Source organism: Bufo bufo, chromosome 4 (genome assembly GCF_905171765.1).
Source record: "Bufo bufo chromosome 4, aBufBuf1.1, whole genome shotgun sequence".
NCBI classification, from domain to species: Eukaryota; Metazoa; Chordata; class Amphibia; order Anura; family Bufonidae; genus Bufo; species Bufo bufo.
Window position 1 is genome coordinate 595,258,405 of NC_053392.1, and position 10,868 is coordinate 595,269,272.

Sequence of the window (10,868 nt, forward strand, 5' to 3'; positions counted from 1 at the left end):
GCTGAGGGGGAGGCCGTGTTCATATACTTTGGCAAACACTTTGTATATAAAAAAAATTAAAAAATCCCGGCAATGATTTATTCATTCACATCGATTGATGTGAATGGAGAAATCTGGTTTGCAGGGCATAAGGGCCGAGTGGGTTTGGATGTTGAGCGGAGCTCCTATGTCCTGGCAGACGCCTTTCCCCTCCTTTTTTTTTTTTTTGACAGAGATTTTTTCATCCACATTGATTGATGCGAATGAAGAAATCTGTGCCGTTCATTTTTTCTTTCAGCCCAGAGGCTGAACGGAAAAAAAAATCTCATTACCCGTATGCTCAATATAAGGAGAATAGCAGAAACTCCTAATGCTGGGCATACATGTAATGATTGCAGGAGACCCTCAAATGCCAGGGCAGTACAAACACCCCACAAATAACCCCATTTTGGAAAGAAGACACCCCAAGGTATTCGCTGAGGGGCATATTGAGTCCATGAAAGATTGAAATTTTTGTCCCAAGTTAGCGGAAAGGGAGACTTTGTGAGAAAAAAAATAAAAAATCAATTTCCGCTAACTTGTGCCAAAAAAATAAAATTCTATGAACTCGCCATGCCCCTCATTGAATACCTTGGGGTGTCTTCTTTCCAAAATGGGGTCACATGTGGGGTATTTATACTGCCCTGGCATTTTAGGGGCCCTAAAGCGTGAGAAGAAGTCTGGAATCCAAATGTCTAAAAATGCCCTCCTAAAAGGAATTTGGGCCCCTTTGCGCATCTAGGCTGCAAAAAAGTATCACACATGTGGTATCGCCGTACTCAGGAGAAGTTGGGCAATGTGTTTTGGGGTGTCATTTTACATATACCCATGCTGGGTGAGATAAATATCTTGGTCAAATGCCAACTTTGTATAAAAAAATGGGAAAAGTTGTCTTTTGCCGAGATATTTCTCTCACCCAGCATGGGTATATGTAAAAAGACACCCCAAAACACATTGCCCTACTTCTCCTGAGTACAGCGATACCAGATGTGTGACACTTTTTTGCAGCCTAGGTGGGCAAATGGGCCCACATTCCAAAGAGCACCTTTCGGATTTCACAGGGCATTTTTTACACATTTTGATTTCAAACTACTTCTCACACTTTAGGGCCCCTAAAATGTCAGGGCAGTATAACTACCCCACAAGTGACCCCATTTTGGAAAGAAGACACCCCAAGGTATTCCGTGAGGGGCATGGCGAGTTCCTAGAATTTTTTATTTTTTGTCACAAGTTAGCGGAAAATGATGATTTTTTTTTTTTCTTACAGAGTCTCATATTCCACTAACTTGTGACAAAAAATAAAAACTTCCATGAACTCACTATGCCCATCACGAAATACCTTGGGGTGTCTTCTTTCCAAAATGGGGTCACTTGTGGGGTAGTTATACTGCCCTGGCATTTTAGGGGCCCTAATGTGTGAAAAGATGTCTGGAATCCAAATGTGTAAAAAATGCCCTGTAAAATCCTAAAGGTGCTCTTTGGAATGTGGGCCCCTTTGCCCACCTAGGCTGCAAAAAGTGTCACACATGTGGTATCGCCGTACTCAGGAGAAGTTGGGGAATGTGTTTTGGGGTGTCATTTTACATATACCCATGCTGGGTGAGATAAATATCTTGGTCAAATGCCAACTTTGTATAAAAAATGGGAAAAGTTGTCTTTTGCCGAGATATTTATCTCACCCAGCATGGGTATATGCAAAAAGACACCCCAAAACACATTGCCCTACTTCTCCTGAGTACGGCGATACCAGATGTGTGACACTTTTTTGCAGCCTAGGTGGGCAAATGGCCCCACATTCCAAAGAGCACCTTTCGGATTTCACAGGGCATTTTTTACACATTTTGATTTCAAACTACTTCTCACACATTAGGGCCCCTAAAATGCCAGGGCAGTATAACTACCCCACAAGTGACCCCCATTTTGGAAAGAAGACACCTCTAGGTACTCTGTGAGGGGCATAGTGAGTTCATGGAAGTTTTTATTTTTTGTCACAAGTTAGTGGAATATGAGACTTTGTATGGGAAAAAAAAAAATAATCATCATTTTCCGCTAACTTGTGACAAAAAATAAAAAGTTCTATGAACTCACTATGCCCATCAGCGAATACCTAAGCTGCCATATCACATTTGAGGACCCCCTGATGCACTGCTAGAGTAGAAACTCCCAAAAAAGTGACCCCATTTTAGAAACTACACGCCTCAAGGTATACAAAACTGACTTTACAAACTTTGCTAACCCTTTAAGTGTTTAACAAGAATTAATGGAAAATAGAGATGAAATTTCAGAATTTCACTTTTTTGGCAGATTTTCCATTTTTTTCCAGTTATAAAGCAAGGTTAACAGCCAAACAAAACATATTTTGGCCCTGATTCTGTAGTTTACAGAAACACCCCATATGTGGTCGTAAACTGCTGTACAGGCACACGGCATTGCGCAGAAGGAAAGGAACGCCATATGGTTTTTGGAAGGCAGATTTTGCTGTACTGTTTTTTTTACACCATGTCCCATTTGAAGCCCCCCTGATGCACCCCTAGAGTAGAAACTCCCAAAAAGTGACCCAATTTTGGAAACTACGGGATAAGGTGGCAGTTTTTTTGGTACTATTTTAGGGTACATATGATTTTTGGTTGCTCTATATTACAAGGTAACAAAAAATAGCTGTTTTGGCACCGTTTTTATTTTTTGTTATTTACAACATTCATCTGACAGGTTAGATCATGTGGTATTTTTATAGAGCAGGTTTTTACGGATGCGAAAATACCAAATTTTTGGGTTGTTTGTTTCAGTTTTAGATAAAGCATTTTTGAAAAAAAAATTTTTTTTTAGTGTCTACATTCTGAAAGCCGTACTTTTTTTATTTTTTGGGTGACTGTCTTGTGTAGGGGCTCATTTCTTTCGGGATGAGATGACAGTTTGATTGGTACTATTATAGGGTGCATATGACTTTTTGATCGCTTGCTATTACACTTTTTGTGATGTAAGGTGACAAAAAATTGCTTTTTTGACACCGTTTTTCTTTTATTGTTTTTAAGGTATTCACCTGGGGGGTTTAGGTCATGTGATATTTTTATACAGCAGGTTATTACGGATGCGGCAATACCTAATATGTCAACTTTTTTATTTATGCAAGTTTTACACAATGATATCATTTTTGAAACAAAAAAATCATGTTTTAGTGTCTCCATAGTCTGAGAGCCATAGTTTTTTCAGTTTTTGGGCGATTGTCTTGGGTAGGGTATCATTTTTGTGGGATGAAATGACAGTTTGATTGGCACTATGTTGGGGTGCATATGACTGTTTGATCGCTTGCTATTACACTTTTTGCGATGTAAGGTGACGAAAAATATCTTTTTTGACACCGTTTTTATTTTATTTATTTTACAGTATTCACCTTTTTTGACACCGTTTTTTTTTTGCGATATGAGGTGATGGTTAGATTGGTACTATTTTGGGGGGTATATGTCTTTTTGATCGCTTGGTGTTGCTCTTTTAGTAATGTAAGGTGACAAAAAAATGGTCGATTTAGCACAGTTTTTATTAAATTTTTTTGATGGTGTTCACCTGAGGGATTAGGTCATGTGATATTTTTATAGAGCCGGTCGATACGGACGCGGCGATACCTGATATGTCTGCTTTTCTTTTTTTCCCTAATTTTTCCCCCCATTATTTTGGCAAAAGGATATTTTTATTTATTTTTTTTACTTGAAACTTATAATTTTTGGGGGGGAAACTTTATTTTTTTAACTTTTTTTTTCACTTTATTTTTTTGTCCCACTCTGGGACTTCAACTTTTGGGGGTCTGATCCCCTTTACAATGCATGACAATACTTCTGTATTGTCATGCATTGGCTTTAAGTGTATTACACACTGTAATACACTTACAGCTTCCTGTTACGGAAGGCAGCCACGATGCCTAAGGAAGGCATTGTGCGGCCTTCCATGCCATCAGGTCCTCGTCACAGCAGCACGGGGACCCGATGGCTGCTTCCTCCCTGCACGGACATCGCACGTGCCGCGGTCAACGCTGACCACGGCTCTGCAGGGGTTAATGCGCCGGCATCGGTGATTTCACTGATGCCGGCGCATGCAGCAGGGGTCCAACTATCAGTGACTGCCGGACCCCTGCCGCGGACCGGGCGTGCGCAGCTCCTGCACCCGCCCGATCACCATGACGTACATGTACTTCTCTGGTCCTTAAGTCACGGCCATGTACGTCATGGGTCCTTAAGGGGTTAATAAAGAATCCAGGTTTATAGCTATTCTGTCATTCATTTACAAGCTCTTCCACTAAGGCCAGTTTCACATGACCGAGTTCATTGTGAAAAACAAGCTCTGTGTGACATGGGCGTTACTACCATAGCGGCAGACTGTGGGACTGCTATGGGGCCCAGGGCAAGAGGGGGCCCAGTCCTAGGTTTGCATTATCTCCTCTTCTACTGGAGGTGAAAACTTGGTCAGGACTCTACTCTCTAAGTCTAAAGGAACAACTTTCAGCAAACGAGGCAGTGGAAAAAATGGCCCAAGAGTCATTGAAAGGGGTTTAGGTGGAAACCCTTCTGCCCTGTGTGGGGGGCCTAGTTTTTATCCTTGCTATGGGGCCCTTCTCTATGTACGCCACTGCCATGTGGGAATGTGATTTCTCATCCTGGACTCTGCTCTTGTAACAGAACCTCTTGGCATTATAATGATTTATAATGCTGCGTGTCTCTGCCTGGCATGAGCTGCAATGATTTGTACTGACAGCATTATGTCAGTACGATTCATTACAGCTGATCTCGGGCAAAGACACACAGCATTAGGGCTCTTTCACACGAGCGGATCCCGTGCGGGTAATCCGCTGCGTGAAAGAGAGCCAAGCCCCGTTCCAGACAGCAGAGACACGGAGCATTAATATGATTGATAATGCTCCGTGCCTCTCTGTGATCTTTTTACTACAAAATCACAGATAAAGTTGTCACCGTGATTATCAATCATGTTAATGCTCCGTGTCTCTGCTGTCCAGAACAGGGCTTGGCTGTCTTTCACGCAGCGGATTACCCGCACAGGATCCGCTAGTGTGAAAGAGCCCTTATAGATCATTATAACACCATGAGGTCCTGTTACAAGAGCAGAGTCCAGGATGGAAAATCACGCTCTCGCACAGAGCTTGTTTCTTGCAGTGAAGTCGCTTATCTGTGCTTGGCCTAAATGTAATGCATGTGTTCTTGGGTTCTAAGTTATTTAAAAAAAAAAAAATACTGCTTGAAACAAAGTAAATGACCCTGTGCTGTAATCATGGGATGTCACTAGTCCACGACGTTTATATAACTTTCTGTGAAACATGTAGATTCCAGTCATTAATAAATATTTGCATTTTGATCCTGTCACCTTATTCTTTAGCTCAGTGGTGCCCAACCATTTTTCGTCTGAGGGCCGCACTAGACTTGGTATAAATTTTGCGGGCCGGAACCAGGTAGCTTTGCCAGAAAGAAATGCAAACACTGTGAGGGGGCACATGTGAGCATTACTACTGTGAAGAGGGCACATATCTGGCATAACTACTGTGAGGGGGCACATATCAGGGTATAACTACTGTGAGGAGGGCACATATCAGGGTATAACTACTGTGAGGAGGGCACATATCCGGGCATAACTACTGTGAGGGGGCACGAGTGAGCATAACTACTGTGAAGAGGGCACATATCTGGCATAACTACTGTGAGGGGGCACATATCTGGGCATAACTACTGTGAGGGGGCACATATCAGGGTATAACTACTGTGAGGAGGGCACATATCAGGGCATAACTACTGTGAAGAGGGAACATATCTGGGCATAACTACTGTGAGGGGGCACATATCTGGGCATAACTACTGTGAGGGGGCATGTGTGAGCATTACGTCTGTGAAGAGGGCACATATCTTGGCATTATTACTGTGAGGGGGCATGTGATGTTTACATGTGTTTAATGTATGTAGTGCAGTATGTGATGATCACACACTGCACTACATACATTACACACATGTATACATCACATACTGCGCTGTCACCTTCTTCTGCAGGTCTACCTTGATGTCTGGTCTTTAGGCTTCAGTCAGATCCTCCACCGCCATGCTTGCGCCGTGTGCCCGACACCACCAGGAGCTGGCCCCTCCTCCTTTCATCTCCCACCGGCTTCTCCTACAGCAGGGCGCTCTATCGCTCCAGTGCCCGCCCAATCTTAACAATCAGGGGCGTAGCTAGAAATGACTGGGCCCCATAGCAAAAAAAATTATGGCCCCCCCCCCTCCCGGATCTCCCACCCCCACATACCTATCGGACCTCCCACCCCTTCCAGAGCTCCCACCCAAACACCCCTCCAGGACCTCCCACCCCAACATACCCACAGCCCTCCCTAGATCCCCCTTCAGTGTCGTTCACAGATAACCCCCCCTCAGTGTCGTCCACAGATATCCCCCCCTTCAGTGTCATCCACAGATATCCCCCCCTTCAGTGCCGTCCACAGATATCCCCCCCACCCAGAGCCGCTTGCTAGCTAATTTATTCACTGCGCCGTAATCTCGCACAGGCGCACTGGCAGAGGCCAGGAAGACAGTTCATGTGCACTTCGATGCCTCTGCCAGTGCGCCTGTGCGAGATTACGGCGCTTCTCTTCCATTTCACAGAGGCAAGTGCAGTGAATAAATTAGCTAGGAGGCGGCGCTGGCGGGGGAGATTGCAGGCACAGGCAGCATCGCTTTGCTGCCTGTGCCATTCGCAGCGCGTCCTGCGCTAGTGCGCTGATAAAGTCCGGTCACTGCGCGGGTCGCATGACATGGCTTCGCGGGCCGCATTTGGCCCGCAGGCCGTAGGTTGGGCATCACTGCTTTAGCTGATAAGACATTGCCAGAACCTACGGAGTTAAGGGAGAGCTGGTAGTCACTGGGGTACATTTACTATAGTGTTCGCATCCTTTTTTTGTTAAAAAAAAGGCTGTTTTAGACAGTCTAATTCTATTAGTGGCATTTAATACTGAAAGTGCTTCTGCTTTGGAGGCTTTTGCACCTTGTTTGACTATTTTGAAGTTTTAGACTTATTCAGTATATGTCTATTTTTTGCAACTTTCTTTTTAATCTATTTATGTTGGTGCACCACATCGAAGGCTGCTATGTTCTATCAGATAGGGAGCTGCCATGTCATAGGTAAGGCAGTTCATTTACGCTCACTCAGCAATCCTGTACGTTGGACTTCTTTTCCAATCTGTGGGGCCAAATAGAGAGAAAATGGGACTTGGGGGAGCTACATGGACCTCCTCCATTCTAGCTTCTACCACCTATAGATATGCCATAAATGCTCCAGATCTGGAACTATACCACTATCACAGAAACCAGATAAATACACATATACCCCAATATCCTATATAAAACAACTTTTAATTCATCATAAAAAATAGGAAATAATAAAACACTAAAAAGCCCCAACTGAAAGTTGTTGATAATTTCAAATTATAATCATCCAATCTAAAATACAGTATTTGTCTGCAAGTGATTCTCAGTAATCGCCAAAATAGATGACAGTATTGTGGTAAAAAAAAACATAGATAGATGCGGCCAATGCTTCCTGAGTCATTTGTCCTGTCCTACCCACAATTCCACATTCAAGGTGGCTCAAACAAATGAAGCCACCTTGAAGTTGGGACCATACAGGACTGTCCCTATTATGCCCCTGAGGATACCTCTGCCTACAAGCAGAGCACCCTCCCCAAAAGGGGGCGACCACACTTCTCAGTGGCTGAACCCTTTACTGTCACCTCTGTGGCCCTGATGATTCTTTAATAACCTTGCCCAATGCGTTTCCCCAATTAAGAAAAATAGTTCAGGGAACCGAGCACACGTGTAATCTCGCACGTCTATATATATACCCACAGAATTAATGTCCAAACTGGCACACATGCTGGTGTGATGTCACTTCTGGATATGCACACAGCGGTACCGTTATTCAGAAGACAAAGTGCCTGATCGGCTCCAAATATAATGTCAGATAAAGATTTCTTACTTCCCATAGCTATTACTACAAGCCTGATTTTTTTAAAGGGAGCCTGTCACCAGGAAAGTCACTGTTAAACCAGACATCCTGCCTTGTAGGGCTAGCTCAGCTGAATGTAATGATACCTTTCCCTTAGCGATCCAGTGCTTCATTACTAGCATCGGTACAGGGACGAGGAGATGGCCGCATTTCTCAAGGGGCGTCTCCTTAACCCTGGATGGACAGCTCACAGCCAGGGAGAAGGAGACGTCCCTTGCGAAACGCTGCCATCTCCTCCTTCCTGTACTGATGCTACTCATTAGCATACAGGGCGGCAAAAGTGAACGGGGGCTCAGCGGAGGAACGGAGCAGCCGATCTGAAAAAAAAAAAATTGCCCTGATATCTACTAATAATTCCCTACACTGGCAGGTACTAATATTATTATGTCCGGACAAGGGAAAAGGTCATCTCTAAGTGCAGTGAGGGAGGGGCGTAAACACTCTCCTGCTTCCTTTGTCAGCCCTTCCCTCTCCTCTTTGATTAACAGGGCCAGATTCCTGCATACTCATCTTGCCTGGCAGTCAGTCAAGAAGTAAAGGTACATTCTCAGAGCTGACTTTCTGAACATGACAATTGTGTCTCCCCTGTGTGAATTCTCTCATGTCTAAAAAGATGTGATTTACGGTTAAAACATTTTCCACATTCTGAACATGAAAATGACTTCTTCCCTGTGTGAATTGTCTGATGTATAACAAGATGTGATCTATATGTAAAACAATTCTCACATTCTGAACATGAAAATGGCTTCTCACCTGTGTGAATTCTCTCATGTTTAACAAGATGTGATTTACGATTAAAACATTTTCCACATTCTGAACATGAATATGGCTTCTTCCCTGCATGAATTGTCTGATGTCTAACAAGATGTGATCTATATGTAAAACATTTTTCACATTCTGAACATGAAAATGGCTTCTCCCCTGTGTGAATTCTCTCATGTCTAACAAGATTTGATTTATAGCGAAAACGTTTTTCACATTTTGAGCATGAAAATGGCTTCTCCCCTGTGTGAATTAGCTGATGTTTACCAAGATCTGCTTTATATGTGAAAGATTTTCCACATTCTGAACATGAGAATGGCTTCTCCCCTGTGTGGATTCGTTGATGTGTAACAAGTTCTGATTTAGTTCTAGAACATTTCCCACATTCAGAACATGAAAATGGCTTGTCCCCTGTGTGAGTTCTGTCATGCATAACAAGATGTGATTTACTTCTAAAACATTTCCCACATTCTAAACATGAAAATGGCTTCACCCCTGTGTGAATTCTCTCGTGTTTAACAAGTAGTGATTTATAGCTAAAACGTTTTTCACATTTTGAGCATGAAAATGGCTTCTCCCCTGTGTGAATTAGCTGATGTTTACCGAGATCTGCTTTATATGTGAAAGATTTCCCACATTCTGAACATGAGAATGGCTTCTCTCCTGTGTGGATTTGTTGATGTGTAACAAGTTCTGATTTAGTTCTAGAACATTTCCCACATTCTGAACATGAAAATGGCTTCTCTCCTGTGTGAGTTCTGTCATGCAGCACAAGAAGTGATTTAGTTCTAAAACATTTCCCACATTCTGAACATGAAAATGGCTTCACCCCTGTGTGAGTTCTCTCATGTTTAACAAGTAGTGTTTTATAGCTAAAACATTTTTCACATTCTGAACATGAGAATGGCTTCACCCCTGTGTGGATTCGTTGATGTGTAACAAGTTCTGATTTAGTTCTAGAACATTTCCCACATTCTGAACATGAAAATGGCTTCTCCCCTGTGTGAGTTCTCTCATGCAGAACAATATATGATTTATGTTTAAAACATTTCCCACATACTGAGCATGAAAATGGCTTCTCCTCTTTGTGAATTTTCTCATGCAGAACAAGCTGTGCTTTAGTTCTAAAACGTTTCCCACATTCTGAACATGAAAATGGCTTCTCCCCTGTGTGAACTCTTTGATGGTTAACAAGATCTGCTTTACAGCTAAAATGTTTTTCACATTCTGAGCATGAAAATGGCTTCTCCCCTATGTGAATTCTTTCATGCATAACAAGAGCTGATTTGCAGTAAAAACATTTCCCACATTCTGAGCATGAAAATGGCCTTTCCCCTGTGTGAATTCTCTCATGTATAACAAGAGCTGATTTGCATTTAAAATATTTCCCACATTCTGAGCATGAAAAGGTCTTCTTTCCTGTGAGAGTTTTTTGATGTTGAACACTTCTTCTGTGACTTTTATTTTGCTTAACAATCTGTGATAAATCAGGAGATTTTAATCCATCCAAAAGATCAGATGACAGATCTTTGCTGTGAAAGGCTGAGGATACATCTGAGATAATGCCATGCTCTTCACGTGTATCTTCTGTGACACCAGACTCATCTGTTTTAAAATCTGAATATATTAGATGTTCCTCTGAGCTCCTGGTACAGTCATCTGCCAAGAATAAATCAGATTTTTATTTATTTTTAATAATATAACCATAGCACTTTATTGATGTTTTGTACCATGTCTATTTAAAAATTCCAAATAAATGGAGATGACATGGAGAAAAATTCAATTATTGACTGTGGAGTGAAAACAGATCACAATCCAACAGTAGACCAGTAGATCAATAAGTTCATGCTAAACATGCCATCATTTTCAATTTATTAGACGCACCTGATAAGATGCACCTCCAGGTTTTAGAGGAGGAAAATAAGAAAAAGAAAAAACGCTATACGCACTCAGGACAGTGCAGCGCAGCCCAAGGAAGGAAGACCATCAAGGGTGAGTACTGGCAGCGCTTCACTCCCCACACCTACTGCATATTAGTGAGCGCT